Source organism: Tamandua tetradactyla, chromosome 4 (genome assembly GCF_023851605.1).
Source record: "Tamandua tetradactyla isolate mTamTet1 chromosome 4, mTamTet1.pri, whole genome shotgun sequence".
Lineage (NCBI taxonomy): Eukaryota > Metazoa > Chordata > Mammalia > Pilosa > Myrmecophagidae > Tamandua > Tamandua tetradactyla.
The window spans coordinates 150,134,800-150,160,072 of record NC_135330.1 but is presented as its reverse complement, the minus strand read 5'-3'; positions in this window follow the sequence as shown (position 1 = coordinate 150,160,072).

The following is a 25,273-nucleotide window of genomic DNA, read 5'->3' as shown; positions in this document are numbered from 1 at the left end:
ATGGAATCGAATAGAGTGCTCAGATATAGACCCTCTCGTCTATGGACATTTGATCTTTGATAAGGCAGTCAAGCCAACTCACCTGGGACAGAACAGTCTCTTCAATAAATGGTGCCTAGAGAACTGGATATCCATATGCAAAAGAGTGAAAGAAGACCCATATCTCACACCCTACACAAAAGTTAACTCAAAATGGATCAAAGATCTAAACGTTAGGTCTAAGACCATAGAACAGTTAGAGGAAAATGTAGGGAGATATCTTATGAATCTTACAATTGGAGACAGTTTTATGGACCTTAAACCTAAAGCAAGAGCACTGAAGAAGGAAATAAATAAATGGGAACTCCTCAAAATTAAACACTTTTGTGCATCAAAGAACTTCATCAAGAAAGTAGAAAGACAGCCTACACAATGGGAATCAATATTTGGAAACGACATATCAGATAAAGGTCTAGTATCCAGATTTATAAAGAGATTGTCCAACTCAACAACAAAAAGACAGCCAACCCAATTACAAAATGGGAAAAAGACTTGAATAGACACCTCTCAGAGGACGAAATACAAATGGCCAAAAGGCACATGAAGAGATGCTCAATGTCCCTGGCCATTAGAGAAATGCAAATCAAAACCACAATGAGATATCATCTCACACCCAGTAGAATGGCCATTATCAACAAAACAGAAAATGACAAGTGCTGGAGAGGATGTGGTGAAAGAGGCACACTTATCCACTGTTTGTGGGAATGTCAAATGGTGCAACCACTGTGGAAGGCAGTTTGGCGGTTCCTCAAAAAGCTGAATATAGAATTGCTATACGACCCAGCAATACCATTGCTGGGAATCTACCCAAAGGAATTAAGGGCAAAAACTCAAACGGACATTTGCACACCAATGTTTACAGCAGTGTTATTTACAATTGCAAAGAGATGGAAACAGCCAAAATGTCCATCAACAGACGAGTGGCTAAACAAACTGTGGCATATACATACGATGGAATATTATGCAGCTTTAAGGCAGGATAAACTTATGAAGCATGTAATAACATGGATGGACCTAGAGAACATTATGCTGAGTGAGTCTAACCAAAAACTAAAAGACAAATACTGTATGGTCCCAATGATGTGAATCGACACTCGAGAATAAACTTGGAATATGTCATTGGTAACAGAGTTCAGCAGGAGTTAGAAACAGGGTAAGATAATGGGTAATTGGAGCTGATGGGATACAGACTGTGCAATAGGACTAGATACAAAAACTCAAAAATGGGCAGCACAATAATACCTAATTGTAAAATAATCATGTTAAAACACTGAATGAAGCTGCATCCGAGCTATAGGTTTTTGTTTTGTTTTGTTTTCTTTTGTTTTGTTCTTACTATTATTACTTTTATTTTTTTTCTCTATATTAACATTCTATATCTTTTTCGGTTATATTTCTAGTTCTTCTAAACCGATGCAAATGTACTAAGAAACGATGATCATGCATCTATGTGATGATGTTAAGAATTACTGATTGCATATGTAGAATGGTATGATTTCTAAAAAAAAAAAAAATGGACAGCACAATACTACCTAATTGTAATGTAATTATGTTAAAACACTGAATGAAGCTGCATCTGAGCTATAGTTTTTTTGTTTGTTTGTTTTTTGTTTTTTTATTTTTTTCTTATATATTTTCGTATTTTTTATTTTTATTTTTATTTTTTCTCTATATTATCATTTTATTTCTTTTTCTGTTGTCTTGCTATTTCTTTTTCTAAATCGATGCATATGTACTAAGAAATGATGATCATACATCTATGTGATGATGTTAAGAATTAGTGATTGCATATGTAGAATGGAATGATTTGTAAATGTTGTGTTAGTTTATTTTTTTTAATTAATAAAAAAAATGATTAGTAATTAGCTCACATTTCAAAACTTCCAATTTCCTGATCTTGTTCTTATGCAACAAGATCACTAGAATTATATGCTAGGAAAATGCACCGATGAGGCCTTTAGGTATGATAAAGGATTTTGTCCTGTTGAGCCTAGGCAATAAATACAGACTTCTATACAAATAAGGAAGTATTTACTTCATAAAATTAAATCCTTCCCACCTATCAACAGCTATTAAGCATGCACTATACTTGCAAATGACAGAATAAAACAACGATAAGAACAACAAAATACTGAGAAGTTGTCTATGCTGTCTTGGATTCAGAGAAAAATGAAACACCAATGTATAACAAGTAATGATAATAAACTGATGATTGGAATATTTGAAGTCATGTGCTAGATTCAGAGGATCTCTAAATAAAACCTAAAATGAAGGACAGCTTACATAAACAGGCAAAAGGCTCTATTCCAAATAGAGATAAAAGCTTATGAAAATTGTACAGAGATGTATAAAATTTTGGTTCTTCAGGAATTCAAACACAGCTTAGCTCATACAATGCAACAATGGGGAAAGCTGTGGCTCAGAAAATATGAAGAAACCAAATTATGCAGACTACAAAATAATTTGCTTCCTGATTTACTGAATAAAGAACATAAACCAATAAAATATTATCTAACGATGGGGAGTATTTTCAATCTCGGTTGTTGTTATTTTTGACTGCTTTTTAAGCATCTGTTGCCCTCTCCCTCACCAACTATTTACAGACATTCACAATGTTATCAATATATCATGTGACTTTTCTACTTGTAAAATTATAAGCTCCTGTAGGACAAAGTTCTCCTGTCATGTCTTGGATCATATATTTGGCAAATTAAATACCTTATATTTCCCCCCAATACTCATGCTTCTGTTAGGAGAAAGCAGTGCTGCAAACATTGAGGGTATCTGTAAAGACTTTATCATTGTCAGGATTAATCAAATATTCATTATTTTGAGATATCAATTAATTCTGTTTTATGAAATGAAACTGATATGATATAATGTGGAAATATTTTAATAATATTTTCTAAACCCAAGTTAAGTACTTAAAAAAATCACATTATTCAGTTCTGCAAGAGAATATTGATATTAAATTGCTTGGATGCAAAAGATTCACTAGATATAAAATTATTTTCCCATAGGGGTAAAATACAAATTGTGCATTCTTCTTTCATGTCTAACTACATAGCTAATTGAGGTGTTAATTTCTTTCTCTTTTTTATTTTAGAAGAATTTTATATTATATCTCAAGAATAAACACATTAGAGCCTAATTTTGAAATATCAAGGGGAAATAAATACCACATAGAGCATCAGATTTATCTTTACCTTAGAAAATGGATATACCAATTTTTTCTAAAATATTTTGAATTTAAGCCATTTTTCTGGACACTTGAATATCTGTTTATACATCCAGTTGTGTGTTATCCCATTGTGCATTAAGTAGATTCAACATCAAGAGTGACAGTTGTCAATTTGAGAAAATTAAATGTTTCCACCCAAGAAATTACAAATATAATTGGTGTTATTTGCCATTTGTTTCACATGCTAGCATGATTATTTGTGGAGAAACAAATATAAAAGAACATTTATTGTATATTATTATTTTGAGGCATTGCATTCAGTAGTTTATGTATATCTGGACATATAACATGTCCAAGATTGCAATTTAAGCCCACTAGATTCCAACTTCAAACCTCTAATTTCACTCTTTGATCTATCTGGCTTTTCTTCACTAACCTAATAGCTAAAAGACTATATTTATGAAATTTCCAGAAAGATATTGGTAATTAATTTCTTTGGATGAGTACTGCATCTTCAGGAAATCTTGCTTAGGTCTTAAAATTGAGTCCTATGTGGGACCATGCCATTTCTAAGAAGTTCAGGATCACAGAAGGAGATTGTCTGAATCCTGTACGACAGCAGTGGTTTTAGGAATCAAGTGATTAGACAAATCATAACTGAAGGTGTGATATATAAACTGGTAAATGACAGAATAGAACTAAGTTCCAAGCCTGACTACTGATTAATCAGAAAGAAATCAAGTGAGGGAATTTGTCAGGGCTCCACTTAAAAAGTCAAGAACTAGGGTCAAATCGCAGATTAAAGGAACCAAGAAAGTACTAATGAGAGAGAGTTTGAGCAACAATCAAAAGACAAAAAATGTATTTGAGAAATGCCAAAAAAATTGCTTTGAATGGAATTTAAGTAACAAAGGAAGGCACCTCATAAGGGATGAGAAGCCATAGTGAAGTAGACATCTAAATGGAAGAGAGTCATTGTGGAATGTCCTCATTTTTCTTTGCTAAAATTTTTAAACTTGATTCAGTTTGAAAAGGCCAATCTACAACTTGTTCATAATTTTTTATTGTAATTCAGTTATATCAAAATTTCAAATTAATCATTCAAATTACTATAAAACATATCAAGGTATAATTTACAAATTATAAAGGATTATATTAATGAACTATCACGTTCATGTAGCCACCACCCAGGTCAAGAAATAGAATGTGGTCAACAGTCTAGGAGATAAGCGCACAAGTTCTCCAATCCTGCAAATAAACCATCAATAACTAACTAACTCCTTATTCTCTATTCCCACCACATCCCCTGGTAATGTATATTGTAGAATTGGGCTGTATGAGTTTGCTTATTCTAATTATTTAATATCAGTGAGATCATGTACTATTGACCTTTTCTGCCTGACATATCACTCAACAGATGTCTTTAAGGTACATCCATGTTGCTGCAAGTATTAGAACTTCATTATTTTTATGGCTAAGTAATACTCAGTTATATGTATATATTGTCATCTTGTTTATCCATTCATTTGTTGATGGCCACTTAGATTTCCATCTTTAAAAATTGTGGATAATCCTATATGAACATCACTGTGCAAAAGTACACTTGTACTTTTATTTTTATTTTTTTTATTTTTTTCATGATAGCTATTCTACTGTGTATGAAATGGTATCTTGTGGTTTTGATTTGTATTTCTCTGATGGCTAATGATGTTTAGCATCTTTCAATGGACTTTCTGGTCATTTTTATGTCTTTTTGGAGAGATGTCTATTCAAGCCTTTTGCCCATTTTTTTTTATTTGGGTTGTTTCTCTTTTGGTGTTAAAGTAAATTATTTTTTCATGTATTTGGGATAACAAAACTTTATTTCATACATGGTATCCAAATATGTTAACCCATGGTGTAGATTGTTGTTTTATTTCATGATAAAGTCATTTCAGGTGAAAAATTTTTTATTTTGATAAAGTCCCATTTGTTTTTTTTTTTCCCTATTGTTGCTTGCAGCATACTGTCTGGAGAGAATGGAGTTTATCAGTGCCTGCCCTATGTGCTCGATAGTTTGGCTTAGAGACAAGAAGTACTATAAAATTGAGGAGAAACATAATCATAAATTTATTGATAGAACAATTGGTATTTTTGAAAATGTTATATGGTAAGCAATGTTTTGCACTTACTGAATAATTGATAAAAGGCACACAATTGAGGAAATTTTCAGCAAAAATTTCAGGTTTATATTTCATAACTCTAAAAATGACAAACATTTACATGTTTTTCCATTATTGGAAATATAAACTGTTAAATATTTAATGTATAAAAATCACAACAAATATCATCACCTAGACATATATTGACAGTTTTGTATTTGAAATTTGTTTCAAATACAAAGTTACTGTATTTGAAATTGAAGTCATCATTTCATTCCACATTCCTTATCTAGCAAGTGTATGGTATGACTTTATTAAAATGTCACACAAGGCAAACTTTTCAATGTAGGCAATAATTTTTTAGACTTTATAACCAAATTACATTCATTTTTATGACAAATCAAAGCCACTTGGAAAACAACTTGGAAACACTCAATGAAATTGAATTTTTTCTTGCTAAAAATAAAGTGGAATATACTATGAAATGGCAAACTAAATTGTGTTCACACATTTGAATTCTGTACAGCATAAAAAAATGATATACTCTGGTACCCACATAATCTCAAATATGTAATTCTGAAAAAAAGAAATGTCATGGCATAGAAAATACAAAAAGAATATTTTTCTTTATATAAAGGTCAATGTAGGCATAATCAAACAATAGTTTAGGGACATAAATACTTTTAGGGATAGAATATTTTATATTACCAAAAACTGATGGTAATATAATAGCTGATGATGAAGCAGGGAGTATGAAATAGCAGGGAGAAAGAAGATTCTTCCAAATTGTTAATGTTCTATTCTCTAGATTGGCTGGGAGATACATTCAAGTTAGAATTTTCTAAGCCATATGTTTAGGTTATATTAATTATCATTAATCATATTTAGAATGTCATATACAAGCTAAAAAAAAGATTCCAATAATTATTGTCTAAAATTTTCTCTGGATTAACTGTTAGCTAGCCGGCATTTTCATGCACATGGCCCTAGCTGGTCTATGTGCCTTCAAGAGATGAACATCCTGCAAAATTTCACCTACTGATTGCTATTCAGTGAATAGCTCTCAACTGAACCTCTCATAGAATTCATCTATTGTGAACGATGTAATTTTAAGTATAGAAATTTTTACTTAGTCCGGGATCTTAAATCTATACCCAATTTCAAGGACAGTATGCAGTGTTTACACAGAAAGCTCATCTGCTAGGTCCATTTGATATCTTTAATATCTTTGCATCTTTGTTCCCCAGAGTCTTTTGCCCAAGTTTTATCTGTAGTGATGTCATAGTCTAAGTCACCTCAGTGGTGACTCCTGTGAAGCTATTACCAAGTCTATATTCCGACATATACATTTTATGTAGCTATATCATTGCATGTGTAGTAAATATTTCAAAAATTAGCTTAATACATTAATCATCTTTGTAGTCCTGACCTACAAAAGTGGTTGGTAGATTATATCTGTTTCTGAGAGAAGAAAGTAATATTGGACACATATAAATCAAATAATAAAACCTGTTTATTAGTTAGAGTTCTCTAGAGAAACAGAATCAACAGGGAATACTCGCAAATATAAAATTCATAGAAGTGTCTCACGTGACCGCAGTAATGCAGAGTCCAAAATCCGCAGGGCAGGCTGTGAAGCCAACGATTCCAATGGAGGGTCTGGATGAACTCCACAGGAGAGGCTTGCCAGCCGAAGCAGGAAGAGAGCCTGTGTCTTCTGAATCCTCCTTAAAAGGCTTCCAGCGATTTTAGATTGAGCAACACTCATTGCAGAAGACCCTCCCTTTGGCTGAATACAAATGGAATCAGCTGTGGATGCAGCTGACATGGTCATGATCTAATTTTATGAAATGTCCTCATTGCAACAGACAAGTCAGTACGTGCCCAACTAGACTTAGGCACCACTTGGCCAAGTTGACACATGAACCTGACCATGACAACCTGCATGGAAGAAGTCAATATATCCACAATTGATATCACACTAGATTTTACTCCTCATACAATGAAACTTATTCATCTACTGACAGTTTTCACAAACATAATAGTATTTTGCGCAGTAGAAATGCCTGAAACAAGGTTTAGCAGAAAAAATACACACAGTTTTCCTTCCATCCATCTGATGAGAATGCTGCTGTCTTTTATGAGTTAATTTTTCAATTGTCCAGTGATATATACATATCTTATAGGATCTCCTACTGATTTATTCACCCCATTAGCTAAAAGCTTAAAGTTATGATTATAGTCAAAAGGCTTATATTTAGACAAATGCTCATGTTCAGTAACAAGGAGGTAAAAAATAGAGTAATACTCACAGAAAAAATGAGATGTAAAATTTTCCATTGCATCTGAAGTCCATAAATATGAACATAAAATTTTAATTATAATCAAATTGAAAAGTAGCAGTTGAGAAAATATCAAAAACCTGCCAAATCCATAAATCGTTGTGCTGATTTGAAGCTGTTATGTACCACAGAAAAGCCATGTCCCTCGATCCTCATTCAATACTGCTGGCTGGGATCTTTTTGATTGTTTCCATGGAGAAGTGACCCACCTAATTGTGGGTGGTAACTTGATTAGATGTTTTCTATGGAGATGTGTTTCCACCCATTCAAGGTGGGGTTACAAACTGGAACCCTTTAGAGAAAACCATTTTGGAAAAGACTCTGAGCCATCAGAGTTCACAAAACCAGACACCTTTGGAGATTTGGAGATGAAGAAGAAAAATGCCCCCAGGGGAGCTTCATGAAACAGGAAGCTGGGAGAGAGGGCTAGCAGACATGGCCATGTGCCTTTCCAGCTGACAGGTGTTCTGGACCTGTCAGTCTTTCTTGAATCAATGTATCTTTCCCAGAATGCCTTAATTTGGATATTTTCATGGCGTTAGTACTATAAACGTACAACTTAATAAATTCCCCTATTTAAAAGCCATTCTGTTTCTGGTACATTACATTATGGCAGCCTTTACAAACTAAAATAATCATATAACCAGGATAATCTCTGAAATGAGTTAACTGTAAATAATAATGAGGTTATTGTGAATTTTTCATTACTAATGCATTGGAAGTGTTTTTGCTACAAGTGATGAAAAGTCAGGAAGCAAATTGTTATTTATTTTATTTCCTAATTCTATTAGAAATTTATAGAGCATATCAATCAATGTTTGTATATAGCATACATAAGATTAGAGATATAGATTTGTAGCTATTAAGATGACTATTTAACAAAAGTTCTTATGTAGCATATTGACAGGGTATTTGCATAAAATATTAATAAAATAACTGGAAATCATAAATATCAAGGTACTTCTATAATAAAAGTAAAACATAGTTCTATAAATCGTCACTTTACTTCTCAATAAAATTGGATTTATTCTACTAACTTTAAAATTTAAATTAGTTTTAATATTTCACTCAGATACTGTTCAATACCATTTTTAAAACTCAAGTAACAGGTAAATAATTTTAACTCAAATAACAGTTAGGACTAATTAAAATAGAATTAAGATTTGTGGTGCAAAAAAACAAAAAATAAATTAAAGATCGAGTGTACCATGTGGAATCAGTGGAGAAAAATAAAACTATTTTAAATAATCTATATGCCTTCTTGGTGACAATAAATCTTGAGTAGAGAATAAAAAATGAATATTATTTTAAAGGCAGAGAAAAAATAGCAGGTATGATATATGATTCAGCACAAATCACCGTATTTGTCACTTGAATTTTTTTTCATCCATTGATCAGTCAGCAAATAGTTATTTAAAAATTAAAATGAGACAGAAGTAGTAACGTATGCTGGAGACATAGTACAGACTTAAACAGACAAGATCTCTGACTTCATTGTCACTACATCTGGTAAAGAATTTAGGTAATAACAAACTAAAGAAATGGTAGAGCCTGGTCCCATTGTTGTTGCCAATTTCATTGTCACCTTGGGACGGGCTGTGTGATTAGGCCACAATCTTCAATGAGTAAGCATATTCCTCAGTTCTGTGATGTTTTCGGTCATACATTTATGGAGGTTCTGAAGGACCATGGAGATTACTGTCAGGCACAGCACAACCTCTATGCAAACACTGTAGAAACTCATTACTACGCCACGAAGAAACCTTCATTAGAGTGGTTAACCTGGACACAGAAGGGTTGAATTGAAATTTGCAGAGCATTTTATAAGAATTCTAACCTGGATGGGGTAAACTACAGTGCACTACTTTATATTGCCTCAGTATTACTGGATTGAAGAATCACTGCTTCTTGTTAGGAGGTTCATTTCATTTCCCATTACTCCCATCTTCATACTCAAAACACTGAGAATTTTAAGTGAAGTATATTGAAGTAGGTTTCAGTTTCTTTATATCTTCTCTGTACTCAAATTTTAAAATTCTTTCAGAACCCTATTGAGTATATTTTAACTAAATTAACATGGCTGAAATGAACCACCCAACTCCTGTGGAATGCAATGTTAAGCAAATTCATATAGGAAATTAAAAAGCTTGGAGTTGGCACAAAAGTAAGAGTATGCACAGCATCTTAAGACACTGGCCTAGTGGAGAAAGAAGGCATCTATGTTCTTGATTGGTCATTTGATGAGGGTGCATCACCATCCAATCATATAGTTCATGATCGGTTAAGTCTTGTAAAAGTTAAGTTTTATGAAGAACCTGTGGCTGCGTTGATGTTCATTGTGTGGCAAGTCTTGGGAGAGTTCGAGTGTGTATTGCCCTAGCATTGCCTGAAGTCGGAATGAAATATGAAGATGCAGTACAATTCATAAGACAAATGTGCTATGAAGCCTTTGACAGCAAACAACTTTTGTATCTGGAGAAGTATCGTCCTAAGATGTGGCTGCACTTTAAAGACTCTAATGGTCACAGAAACAAATGTTGTATTCAATAAAACTGGGGTGCCTAATGCTATTGCCTTGGAAGGGAACTTGAGAGAGGAATGACCTAATTTGTGGTACATATTAGCCAATATGTTGCTGAATAAGTCCAAGGAAGCGTCCATAAAAGTATTGAAAAGCAGCTTTACCATGCTACAAGTTTAACAATTACAACCTCTATGCTTGCATTACAATCAGCCTATTTGAACACTTAGCAAAAGATTCTTGTGGGTCAGCATTTAAAATGGGTTTATCGTTTGTAACAGTTGACCTTTCCAGAAATCATGCAGTATTGAGTTATAAGTACTCTTTGAATCTCTTCTCATGGCCATAATCTTATCAATATATAAGGATGTATTTCTATAGACTTGTTTAATTGGGACATTTTCTTGGCCTTAGAACTGCAAACTAGTAACTTATTAAATTCCCCTTTTTAAAAGCCATTCTGTCTCTGGTATATTGCATTCTGACAGCTAACAAACTAGAATACTCCCCCTGCCAATGACAGGAATTAATTTTCCTTGATTCTTTCCTGTGAGTTTCTGAAATAAAGCTCCGCTTTCTATGACTGCAGTCTCCAGGAGTTTCTCACTCACAAGTTAGTGCATACACATCCCCCAGCAATTTATCAAGATTATCATTTGAGTGTTCCTACCAGCTTATGATCTCAGCCGTGTTTCTCAAGATCCACTTGTCTCTCCTGGGGGCAGTTTTCCTTGCAACACAATTCTCTGATGGCTCCAATAAAAGCTATTGATTTTCAGGTTGTTCAGTTTTTATGTTGCTTTTGTAAAGATGGAGTAATTACTTATAAACTCTTTGTATGCTGGAGCTGATATGGTAAACCATTCTTTTTTATATGGTTGTTAGAATTTTACAATTTTTATTAAGTTCCTCTTTTTAAAAATCATATATATATATGAATTTCTAGAAGTCAGAAACCATTTTTTTGAGAAAACAAATAAGCATATACACTAAACATTCTAGTAAGAATAAAAGTTCATTAAAAATATTTAGTTATTTATGGACTATTGAAGGGAGTTACAATATTTGTTCAGAAAAGAGATGTATAAACAGATGATACAAATGCAATGAGTACAGCTCTATGTTTGTAGCATTTTGAGTTGCTCCAAGTGTAAATATGATCTTAATATGAGCTTCATGAAGAGATGATGCCAAGGCTTAAAGAGGTGATGTCTAAGCAACCCACAACAGGGTAAATATCAATAGCCAAAAAAAAGCAAAGGCTGCTTATATATATATATATAATATAGATATATAGACATATAATATTTATGGCATTTATTTTATGCATTCATGGTGATCTACTATAATAATTCAATAACTGAAAATGTTGAAAAATTTTATGGAAAGTCATACTGCTTCAGGTACTTATTTCAGTGTAAATAATTATTTGCATTTTTCATGGTTAGAAGAATAAAATAGCAAACAAAATTGAATTTTTTTCTCTTGAGGCAAAAAATAGCATGTGCAAAATTATAATTTAATCTATTTAAATACATTTATAGTCATCCCATTCTACTCTGTTCCTTTTATTGTATTCTCCCTCTAAAGAAATAACTTAAGCATCTTCTCAGATACAACCAAAAACCTTGCTTTTACTACACATTTCTAATCCATGTAAAAGTCCTTTCATTAGAAATCTAAAATATAAAGGATTTCCATTCACTTTTTCTGTCTTCATGGCCATATGCATATAAGAAGTCATGTTCATCCTTGGCTATTTTACTTGCTGTCTAGATGATTTTATCATTTTGCCCTCTAAAACTCTCTTCATAACCAAAGTGGTTTTTCTTAAAGTTTATGCAACTGTCTTCATTTCCTCTTTTGAATTCCTCCATTGGGTTGCCATTGATCTTGGAAAAAACATGGCACACTTTTAACCATGGTCTTGCCTCATCTGGACCATGCCAACCACTCAAGCTCCTTCATTCACTATTGTCTAGGTACACAGTTCTTCCTTCTGCTTCTTGAATAGGAGAGGAGCTTTCTGAATTTAGAGTTTGAACCTGCATTTCCCTTTGATGAAAATGCATTTCTCCTGATTTACTTGATTGACACATTTTCCTACCATGTACTTAAACTGAATAGTATTTCGAAACATATATGGGAAAAATATTTCCATCTAAAATATACTAAATACTCTTTAAATTCAAGAAATGTTTTCAGTCAGCCCAATTAAAAGAGTGGCAGTTTATTTGAGCAGTTTACTTAGCAAAGAAGATATACAAAGGACAAAGAAGCATAAGAAAAGGTGCTTAAAATCTTTCATTAGGGAATTTCAAATAAAACGAGACACCCCCACATTAGAAAGGTTAAAATCCAAAAACCTGATACTGTCAATTGTTGGTGACGATAAAGAGAAACAGGGATTGTAATGTCTTGCTAATGAGAGTGCAAAATGGCACATGTATATAAGAAAACAGATTGGCAGTTTCTTGCAAAGCTAAACATCTTGCCATATGATCTAGCACAACTAGAAGACCAGAGGTTAAGGTTTAAACATGTGTTTGGGGGACATAATTTAATCCACAACTGTATGATTTCAGTTATATCACATACTGGAATAGACAACATTATTGAAAAGATAAAATGGTGAGCGATTGCCACAGGTTGAGGGAAGTTGAGAGGGTTGAAAACTTAGAGCACAGAGACTTTTAATTCAAAGTAGTGAAAATGTTCTCTATGGTAAAGTAGTGGTGGATACATAATGATATGCATTTATCAAAGCCCACAGAATTTTGCAGCACAAAGAGTGAAGCTTAAGGCATGGAAATTTAGAAACCATAATTTTGCCAGTCAAGGAATCTCAGGATAGAAACCAGATGGTGACAAGAGAATCTAATATTATTACAGATGAATGAAACAAGTGTACTGAAGGGGGTGTGATAGGGAAAGGTGCTGACCTAAGTGGCTTTGGGATTAACTGCAGTCTGTGATGCAAAAGAAACTACATATAAGTTCTCTACATATCACTTCATTCGAGTTTTTATTCTCATGGAGATGTAGTTAACTATTTTTCTATATATTACTCTGGAATTGAACAATTCCTATATGAGTGGTGGATAGTTGGAGCAAGCTTTCTTAGATTTGGAGTGGAATTAACACATATTCAAGGAGATAAGCCTAGAATGATCTAAATGGTAATGGATCAGACTTGGAGACATCAAGATAAATTCATGTTTACTTTAACAGAGATACAAATCGTTGTGTGCAGAAATATTCTGCATATGTATATATAAATAGGTTTGTATGCACACCTATCGTTCCTTGTTTTGTCAATTGAGAGAACCCAAGTGCAACAACCCTACTGTAGCAAGAGAAGACTTGAGACCCAGATGTTCGTTTCCAATACTATTGTTTAATCAAAAGAAACAAGTTTCCTTGGAAGAATGGCTGATTGTAGGACAAGGATAGCAAATATACAAGATGAGTATGAAGTATCTTTTAGTGCCAGAAAGTAAGGAAGTAGTTAAAAAAAATCCTACATAGGTGGAGGTCCATTAAAGAGATATAGGGATATAGGTGATAACTGGAAGGGTCCCCAAGGATCAAAGTTAGAACAATTTGAGCAAGAAAATATAGTACTATGTGTTAAAACCTAAAACCTAAAATAAGTATATATGTATATATATATATATATGTGTATGTGTGTGTGTGTGTGTTTGTGTGTGTATATGTATATATATATATGCATGCATGCCAATGATATCTAAATTAAAGATTGAATGAATGAATGTATGAATAGATAGATGATTAGATAGATAGACAGACAGAAAGATAGATATAATTAAATAGACAACTCTACTGTGCTAATAAATTCCAAATGGTTTATGTAGATACTCTACTCTAAAGGAGGGACAGCAAAAATCCCCACTACCTAACTGTAGAGTATACATGATGACTTCCTTCTAAAGAGCAAAGTATGAGGATGAGGGAATAAAGTGATCCTATGCTGGATGAACTTGACAAACACTAACTCAGCCAGAATCATGGTGATATTATGTAGATTTGATATGATGTGTTAAAAATGGCACTTTACCTGCTTGCTCTTTCTTGCAAAAAATTGATAACCCCGATCTAACCCTGAAGGAAACAATAGCGAAATTCCATGAGAAGGGAATCTTTCAAAATATTTAACTAATACTCCACAAAACTTTTTAGGTCAACAAAAAATAAGTCCGAGAAATCTTCATACCCAAGAAATACTTAGAAGATATGATAAGTACATGTGATTGATATCCTATATGAGTCTTGTAACGAAAAAAAAAAAAAAAAGGTAACAGCAAAGGAAATCTGAAAAAAAAAAACCTGTGGATTTATATTATATTTCATTTTATAATAATGTATCAGTATTGATTCATTAATTGCAAGAAATGCTAAAAAAGTATGTTAAGAGGAAAGTGGATGACGCATTATATGGAAACTTTCTGTATAATCTCAATTTTTCAGTGAGTCTAACATTATTCTAAAAATTAAATTCTATAATAATAAAAAAGTAAAACAGATAGAACAGAAAATTTCCCTAGCCTCCTTTGGAGTTTAGGATATGTGTGTGACATTATTCTTGCCTGAGGCTTTCTAGAAAAATCTTGCTTTTTTTATATAGATACCTCCCTTTCAACTTCCCCTCCACTCCCCTTCTTAACTCTGCTTAGAATGAGAATACGATGCCTTGTAGAGCAGCAGCCACACCCTACAAGAATATGAGATGACAGGCATGAGGGCAGGCCAATATGCTAAGCATGGCAGAGCAGAAAGAATAAAGAAACTATGTGTTTAGAGATACCATGAAATCACTGTATTATCTCCAGACTGCTTGTTTCAGGAATCCTCTCTCAATGTTAAGAAAATATTTAGGTATTTAAGAAATGAAATATTAAAAATGGATCCTTACTTTAAAATATTCTCTCTTATGAATAAGAGACCTAAGTGTTCAGTGAATGCTGCCTATTCTCCCTTATTTGGTGCATTTGCATCACAAATAATATGTTGTAGAATTTATATTTCATATTACAGCATCACCTCCTTAGATTTTCATTAAACCACTTCAATTCAGTTTCTATCAATTAGTATACCAAAACAGTTTGTTCAATGAATCACAGTATTTGTAAAACACACATTTTTATATACTAATGACTCCAATTATTAAAGCAGAGAGTCATCAGCACGTAAACAAGATTGGTCATGTAACTCCAGGCTCAAAAACCGTAATAAGTAACCGGATTATGAAAAGAAGCAGCTGTATCAACAAGATAGGCAATCAAATTGACAAACTGTGTCTCTGAATTAATGGAGTATGTGGCACTTGACAAATTTAAATAAGCTGCTCAATGGTGAAATAAGTTGATTTGGATTATCACATTCCTTCAGAGTAGACACAATTTAAATGAGATAATTATGCATCCACATCAGGCTAATGCATATTTGGAGGTGACAGAGCATAAAAATGGATCTAGAAAATGTGTAAAAACCAAACTCCATTCTATGCTAAGTGAATTCAACAAAGAAAAAGAGTTGATATTTAGAAATACCTCAAGGATTAGTAACATAGATGATGTTTATAAACTTCAAATGGACTAGGCTAAAAATATGTGTAATTTTCATTCAAGGTTTGCTCTAGCTAAATCCAACTCCACACTCAAGTCCAGGTACATGTCAGTACAATGTGAGCAACTAATAGTCACTAGAAATAATTATATATATAACGTGCATGAACTTATTTAATTATTACTATGCTATAAAATGTACGTGATGTGTCTTAATACAATAAGCATGAAAGAAGAAAAGCAGTCCCCAAATTAAAGGAGAATTTGGTTTTAGTATTTATTCATTCAGCAAGCTTGATATAGAATAGTAATGCAGCATAAGTAAAAGAGATTATTATTTTTAATTATCTACTTTTATTTATTTCATGTTCATTTATTTATATTAATATATAGTACTACTTATATATATGCAGTGAGTGTGAGCATATGTGTGTCTTTACTTATATATTCAATTAAGGACCTGTAACTATTTCCACTGAGTTCACAGAGAATAAGTACCTGTAGTTATTGTCTTTCCCCTACTTAAAGATGAGAAACTTACTTTGTTAAATTGGTTTGCACTAGCAGAATTATGATGGAGAACAAACGAGAGAACAAAGATGTTTCTATCTTCATCCTTAGCCAATTAATTTAGAACCTCACCAGCTCTTACCTGACATATACAAAGCTTCAAATCCATATTCAGGAATCTGTGTTTTTCTTCTCTACAGTAAACCTTTCAAAATGCCACTAAAACATTATTTAAAAATCATTCTACATAATTCTCCTCTAAATTTTTTTATATATTCCTGTCACTTTCAGATGCAGATTCTTCAGTTTAATAAAGAAATTTGCCTAACCTTCCAACTTTTTCTAACTGCCCATTCCAATGACAAGCATATCGTTTTGACACTTTCTGTTCCCATTTATTAAATTACTGTCTTATATACATGATCTGTTGTAGATGATACACCTACTTTTTGATGTGCTTTTTCCCTCTTTTATATCTCATACTCATTTGCAAGACCCAATAAAAAACGTCTGGTTTTTTAAGCCATACTTAATTTATTTTTCTTCCAAAACTCTAGAGAAATTTCTATCCCCTCTGACCTGCTTGTATACCATTAAACAATGACAATTATTATAATAATAATTATGAATTGTACTTCCATAACATTTGGACTCATTATTTGATTATGAACTCTTGAGGATAGGCTCCAAAATAATTGTCCCATCTACTAGCACAGGGTCTGGGGCATAGAAAAAGCTCAAAAAACCTATACTTAAAATGAAGTAATAAAAATACAGTACTTTTTCTTATTCAATTAAAATATATTAATTAAAAAATCATATGAGCATGACAAACTCTGGGATCTGACCTGTAACTACTTGTTGAAGAATGCTTTGAAAACCATTGCTTTTTTCTTTCTTTACATTGTATATATGTTATATTAAATAATAAAAAAGTTAAAAAAATCATATGAGTAAGACATTATGCATAGCATATTGCTTAGTAATATGCTTGAGAGTACTTCACTGTTTCTTTGCCAGAATATTCTTTCTCATTAAATGTTAAACAATTCACTTGCAAATTAGTCTATGGAATTAAATGACAAGTAATTTATAAAAGATGTTTAATTAAATTTCGTATAAATTAAGTATGCTTTTAAATTTTATGTGAGAATGTTAGAAAACCTGTAGTCTAAATATTCATATTTTATTTAAAATTTTTAAGAACATCAGTTTAGTTTTTAAAAAAGAAACTTCTACTTATATTGATTCAACATCTCAATTTTTTTATATTAACAACCTGAATCAATTAAGCATTCTATAGAATTCCTAAACTAGAACTTAGATGTGAGAAAAAATCATGGAAATAATATAAAATTTTACGCCTCTCAAATATTTTATATTTCAATTTTAATGAATAGTAAATTTTTAAGCTTATTTAAACTAAACATATCAATGTGAGGGGTCAGATCTAATTTACTTATTTATAAATTCTATCGGTATGATGTTTGCCATATTGGTGCAGATTTCTGCCTCTGGTGAATCCATACCAAGGTTCATTAAGTAACAGTGTGCAGTTTCTTATATTTAATATCCAAGATTAAAATATTGTTTTTTTTCCCAAAATATCAGGATAAGACTCAGAGTACTGAAGGAGTATTTTGTCTTTTATTTCTGGATGTTTTTTTCTTTCCTTTTCATCTGTTTTACTGTGATGAAGGTGCTTTCCTTTTGAAAATTTATCTGCTTGGATAAATTTCAGAATCTCTGTTACGATGTGTTTGTGATGTTTGGCGACTATTTGGCCAAGTTATTTCAAATATTATTCTTTCATCATTGCTACCCTTCTCTTCCAGAAATCCAATTTTACATATATTAGATGATTTGTACATGTATCGGTCCTATGTTATATCTGTTAATTCTCTATTTTTTTCCTCCATTGTATTTAATAAACTTTCTATTTTAGAATAATTTTAGATTTACAGAAAAGTTTCAAAAATAATACAGAAAATTAACATATATCTCACAATAAGATTTTCCTATTACAAAAAAAATGTGTTAATTGATTACTATAGTATATTTGCCGCTATTAAGGAACTGATATTGATACATTATTAATGACAAAAGAAACTCCATGGGTTTTGAGAAATACATAATACCATGAATCTTGCATTACATAAACTTACATTAGCATAGAAAACACACCACATTCCAAGGTGCTTTATCTATTTGAAACTTTCCTTCTACAGACCTGTGATCCCCACCTACCAATCTGTCTTATAGTTTTTTGTTTGTTTCTTCATGGGCAGGCACCGGGAATTGAACCCAGATCTCCAGCATGGCAGGTGAGAACTCTGCCACTGAGCCACTGTTGCCCACCCTCTGCTTTATAGTTTTATCTTTTTATCTTTTCCAGTTTGTGATAAAATTGGAATCACAAAGAATGCATCCTTTTCATTCTGATTTTTGTCACTAAGCCAAATATTCTCTCCTACTTATTTAGCTGCGTCTTCACTTTTTTGACAAAGTGTTGATAGAACTATTCAATCTTGAGCATTTTCCACTTATTTTATCTTTTGCTCCTTGTGCTTTGGGCATTAGGTCTAGGAAACTACCTACATCACTAGGTTTTGAAGAAGTTTCCCTAAAGTTTCTTCTAGGAGTTTCAAAATATTGGCTCTTATAAATAGGTATTTGATCTATTTTGGATTCATTTTTGTGTAGGGTTTGACGTAGGGGTGTTCTTTCATTCTTTTGGGTATGGATATTCAGTTCTCACAATCCCTTTTATTGAAGAGACTATTCTGTCCCCTATCAGTGGATTTGGGGGCCTTTGCAAAAATCAGAAAAATTATCCATTTGTGTAACTCTAGTCTCTCCTGAGTTATGAAGCATCACACATCAAAATGAATAAAAATAATTTATTTTTGTTTTGATATGTTGACAATAGAATACATATCCCAATCACAGCAAATTGTACACTGCTTGGTGCATTGAAAAGAAGTTTGTGTACTAGATGCAATTGTGACTGCCTATGTAATTTTTGTGATTCAGGTCTAGAATATGAATTATTTCAGCTATTATTATATTTGGGAAAATGTATTTATTCATGCTTTCTTTTTGGAAAAAATTACATTCTCTAAGTACAAAATCTGTATAGAAATTTGTGTTACGTTTGTATTTATCTGTACTTTAGGGATGCAGTCTTTTGATCTCTGTTGTTTCAAAAGAGATAATTCAAAAGAGTAATTCTTTCATTGGTACTCTATGTAATACATGTTTTTGTATAGGATTATTTAGTTTTTCTCTTTATAACTGATTTGGGGCAATTTGATTATCTTGTGTCCTGTTGCAGTTTTCTACATGCTTCTCATGCTTGGGATTCATTAAGATTCTAAGTCTATAAATGTATAAAATTTGGAAATTTTCCAAGCATCAAATTTTCAAATATATCACTGCTCTACTTTCCCCTTTGGGAACCCCAATTGCACATATACTAGTTCCTATGAAGGTGTCACACGTTTCCATGATGCTCTTTTAAATTTTCTGTTTGCTTTTCTTCCTTTGATTTTATTTTTGGTTAATTTCTATTGCTATATTTTTCAACTTCAATAACATTTTCTTCCAAAATATAACCTGATTTTAATTACATAAGGTGTATTATGGCATGCGTTTCATCTCCAAAGTTTTTATTTGGATACATTTTTATGGCTTCCATGAAACTTTCACTTAACTTTATCTTATATAATGCACATAATAAATTATTTTATATCTTTGTCTGCTAATTCCAACATCTCACTAGACCTAGAACAGTTTTATTGATTTATTTTTCTCATACTAGGTAATATTTTCTCTTTCTTTCCATGTCTTGCACTTTTTGATAGGATGCAAAACATTGTGAATTTTACATTTTGGGCTACTAAATTTGTTTTATTTATATAAATATTTGAGCTTTGTTCCAGTATGCAAGTCAGCTATTAAGAAACAATAACTCAACTACTTTGAATCTTGATTTTTTAATATTTATTAGGTAAGAGACAGAACCATGTTTAGTATAGTGATAATTATTCCCCCACTATTGAAGAAAGATGTTTCTGAAGACCTTACACAAGTGTTCAATAATTATGAGGCTTTCAGTATGTCTGGTAGGAACAAGCACTATGCCTCATGCTGTGTAAATGCCATGTGCTGTTTCCTCCAAGCTTTTTGAGTATGTTGTTCCCAGTCTCTGGTCATTTTCTCTCATACATGTGCTTACCAATGGTCATGGTCAGGTTTATTTGTCAACTTGGCCAAGTTGTGGTGCCTGTTTGTCTGGTTGGGCAACTGCTGGCCTGTCTGTTGCAATGAGGACATTTATAGAATTAGATCATGATCACCTCAGCTTCATCCACAGCTGACTCCATTTGTAATCAGCCAAAGGGGAGTGTCTTCTGCAATGAGTGATGTTAAATCTAATCACAGGAAGCCTTTTAAGGAGGATTCAGAAGAGACAGATTCTATTCCTGCTTCGGCTGGTGAGCCTCTCCTGTGGAGTTGTCCAGACCCTCCATTGGAATCGTCGTCTTCACAACCTGCCCTGTGGATTTTGGACTCTGCGTTCCCGTGACCACATAAGACATTTTTATAGATTTTATATTTGCGAGTGTTCCCTGTTGATTCTGTTTCTCTAGAGAACCCTAACTAATGCACCAGCAGTCTTCTTTATACTTGTGGAAGATCCTCAAGGAATCTCTGGACTTGTCTCTCTAAATACTTCCTTCTCCTATTAGTAAAAGCCTATGAACTCTAGCTACATTGGTTATGTCCCATCTCCCATACTCAGTAAATCCAAAACTCTTCCCTTTGCTTCTTCTTCCTCTTTCTATCTTCTGGAAACTCTGTAAGAGATAAGATAGGGCTCAGCTTGTTAGTTTTCTATCTCCCTTCAATTACTATCCTATTTTTCCCTGATGCAATGTGAAAAAAATCATCGTATGTTTTATTTTGTCCAATTATTTGCATTGCTTCACATGGGAGAAGATTTTGTTGCTTTTTACTCAGTCTAGGCTAGAGACAGAAGTCTCATGTTAAATTATGTTCACTTTGTACATCAGTGTGTCATACAAGCCTGTTTAAAATTCACTGGAATAGTAAGATGATAGGGTAATAGGGTAGCCATGGTTTAAAAAATAGGTTAGTAGTCCATTAATCACCAGGAGGACAATGTAGCTGAAAGGCATGAATAACAAAACAAGCTAGGAGATGAAGGAGACAGTAAGGATACTTTAGAAAATAAACAAATGCCATCTAAAAAATTTACATTGGTTTTTAAATCCTGGACAAGTTATATAACCTATCTAAGTCTTAATTTCTCAAGTTCACCTCATATATTGATCCAGGAGAACTATATGGATTAACATTCTAGATGTCTGATATATTGCATGTGCCCAATACATTTAGGTTCCAACTTACCTGCAATAGATATTATTAAAACATGTTGGAAGAAAAGTCATTTAAGCCATACTTTTGCTAAAGGGAAAACTTAAATTGAACATACTTTCTCCTCAAGTATAAATTCTCAACAGAAAACTGCAACACTATATGTACACTATATATATATATAGGAGTGGATAAAAGATAGTGAAAAGAAAACTTCAAGTTTTATTTTACAGAAACTGAGAATCTTGGCTTTTAGTATGTAAAGTTTTGATGAATGCTTGAGAGATTATTTGGCTGCTTATTTCAGTTAGTAATTTCAAATTGAAGTAGGACATTTTATTTTTTTAAAGTTCTCCAGTGAAGTGATTCTACCTTTCTCTACTTTCCTCTCTACTTTCCTTCTATTCTTATCCCATTATGCCATTTATTTTGGCAGCTCTTCCTTCCAATAGACACTTGATTCCAGGTGATAAATTGTATTTTTTTTTTTTTTTTGCCACTGCACCCATAGATTACCAGCCTCCATTTTCCTATGTTGATAAAGGCACCTTTACTTCAAACCAATCAAGATAGATAAACAATTCCAGAACCCTATTTTTGGGTTTTCTTCCCTGCAATCATCCTGAAAAAAAAAATGTTTTCTTCAGGTTTTAGTGCATATCATGCAAGGCATATATTAGAGTATGGTATAGTACACAATAAACTAAACATGATGGTTATTATCAGATAAGGAACATCCAAGTGGAGTAACATGAGAGTGCATAGGTTCTCTTTAGCCCTACAGTTATCAATATGGTGTCATCCTTTGCAGGCCAAAATTAATATGCTGTGAAGAGCATTCATATAGAGGAAGCAAGCAACCTTTAGCTTAAGAATGTAACGCTGGGGAAAATTTTGAATTCAACTTAGAAAATTACATAGCAGTATGCTGACATCAGCTGCAGAATTTGGAGTTCTTTTTGAGCAGAGTTGGGGGAATTTCCGTGAGCATCTGAGACCAATTTTATCTCTCCTCATTATACAACTTGATCAACGAGAGCTTTTTAACGTAAGAGTTCCCATCAGGAATAGTTATCTATTGGATTTTTAAAGATACTCTTTCATTTTAAAATATTTTTGTTATAAAACTAAACAGATCAAATATAACTGAAATATTGCAAAACTGCAGTCATTCATGTACTACCCTATCTCACTATAACCTAGCTAACAATTTTACTTTGACATTTTAAAAAAATTTATGATGGTGCATTATTTTGAGCCATAATCATACCCTTTATATACTTCTTTATTTTGTTTTATTTAATATAACATTTCTCATGCTATTCATAATATTCATACTAACATGGGGTCTACACATCATCATTTATTGACTGTATCCTTAGATCACGGGTTGCCAAACTATGGCCCATGAATTTCATTTGATCTAGGGTCTATTTTTGTACAGTCCACAAGCTAAAAATAGCTTTTATATTTTTAAAAGGTTGTAAAGAAATAAAGAACATGTGATGAGATCATATATGGCTCACAAAAGCCTAAAATATTTACTATCTGGTCTATAAAGAACAGGTTGGACAACTCTTGCCCTGGATCATGTAAATGACCCTTACATTTGTAAATAAAGTTTATTGGAGCACAGCCATGTCCATTTGTTTATACATTGTCTATGGCATTGTTGAATAATTGTGACAGAGGCCTGTAAAGCCTAAAATATTTGCTCTCTGGTCCACTGCAGAAAATTTTTTGCTGACCCCTGACCTAAACCTTTAAGTTTTTATAATTTGGGTTTTTACTAGTAATGCCACTTGAAACTTCTTTGTGCATATTATTTTTCATATTTTGGACAACTTAATTGGGAGAGACCAACAAAAATGGAATAACTGGGTTGGTTAACAAAGATAATTTTAAGGCTGATACTGTCCCATACTATTTCACCTGTATATTCTAGGTATAGTATAATAAAAGTTCTTGGTGGCAGTAAGAATGGAGAGGAAAGCCCAGTACTCTTGCAGGTACCAATTCTCTGGTCCCTATTAACCTAGACATGTAAGTTTCCATTAGTTATGATTAAAAATGGGGGACGAAAAAGTAGACAGAAAACCCTTGAGGTGTCAAGGTGTACATGAAATGTCATTCCAAGCTAGCTATATTTCCCCAAAGGCATGTGGATAGTTGAGTAAGGGAAAGAGGTGGCAGTCTCAACAATTAGCCCACTGCAGCAGCAATGAACTAAGAGATAGCTGTGAGTATGGAATGACAAAAGAAATACGCATTCCATCCTGTGAACATATCCTTGGCATAAACTTGTATATAATTTTAATTGTACTGTCTCCAGATTTAAAAAAAAAAAAAAAAAAAAAAAAACTAGAGCAATTACCCTATTTTTTTTTTTTTTTTTTTTGAGGGAGGAAGGGAAGGAAAGACAGAGAAGGAAGGAAGGATGGGAGGAAGAAAGGGAAACATTTTTAAACATTTTCTTGTTTTTATTATATTTTGTTTGTTTGTTTGTTTTTTACATGGGCTGGGGCCGGGAATCGAACCGGGGTCCTCCGGCACGGCAGGCAAGCACTCTTGCCCGCTGAGCCACCGCGGCCCGCCCCTTTTTTTTTTTTTTTTTTTTAAATAGTCATTTTATTATTTATTTATTTATTTATTTATTACATGGGCAGGCACCAGGAATCGAACCCAGGTCCTCGGGCTTGGCAGGCAAGCATTCTTACCTGCTGAGCCACTGTGGCCCACCCCCTATATTTTTTTAACAGAAAACACTTTCTATCTGGAAAAGTCTTATTCTTCAGAAAGAAAAGCTACAGATGGACAAGCAAAGCCAACCCCACCTATCTCTGAAATGAAAGATGAAGCAGGCTGATCAGTCTCAAATCCAATCTTGAATGGATAAAATGAGCATCTTCTAAGGGAAATATTTCCCTATATTGGTCTGAAATGATCCAGGAGTAAGAGACTGTGGGTATGGTGAAATATTATTGGCCATGTAATGATGACAATTAAAATTTAGTGATGGATTACTATTCCCTTTATTTTTGCATTGGTAGAAATATTTCCATAATATTAATTTTTAAAATAAAATAAACTGATTAATTATTTGTTTCTTTTAAAAATATTTTATTGTAAACAACAAACATACAAATATTCTTGACATAGTTAAAATCAATGGCTCAGAATATTATCACATAGTTGTGTATTCATCACCATGATCACTTTTTTGAACATTAGCATCTCTCCAGCAAAAAAAGAAGAAAAAAGAAAAAAAAACTCATACATGCCATACTTCTTACCCTTCCCTCTCAGTGACCAATAGCATTTCAATCTACTCAACTTATTTTAATCTTTGTTCCCTCTATTATATGTTTATTTTCTTGTCCATTTTTTTTACTTATCTGTCCATACCATAATTTAAAGTAGCAACAGACACAAGGTTTTCACAATCACATAGTCATATTGCAAAAGCTATATCATTATACAAACATCTTCAAGAAACAAGGCTACAGGAACACAGCTCTACAGTTTCAGATACTTCTCCCTAACCACTCTAATAT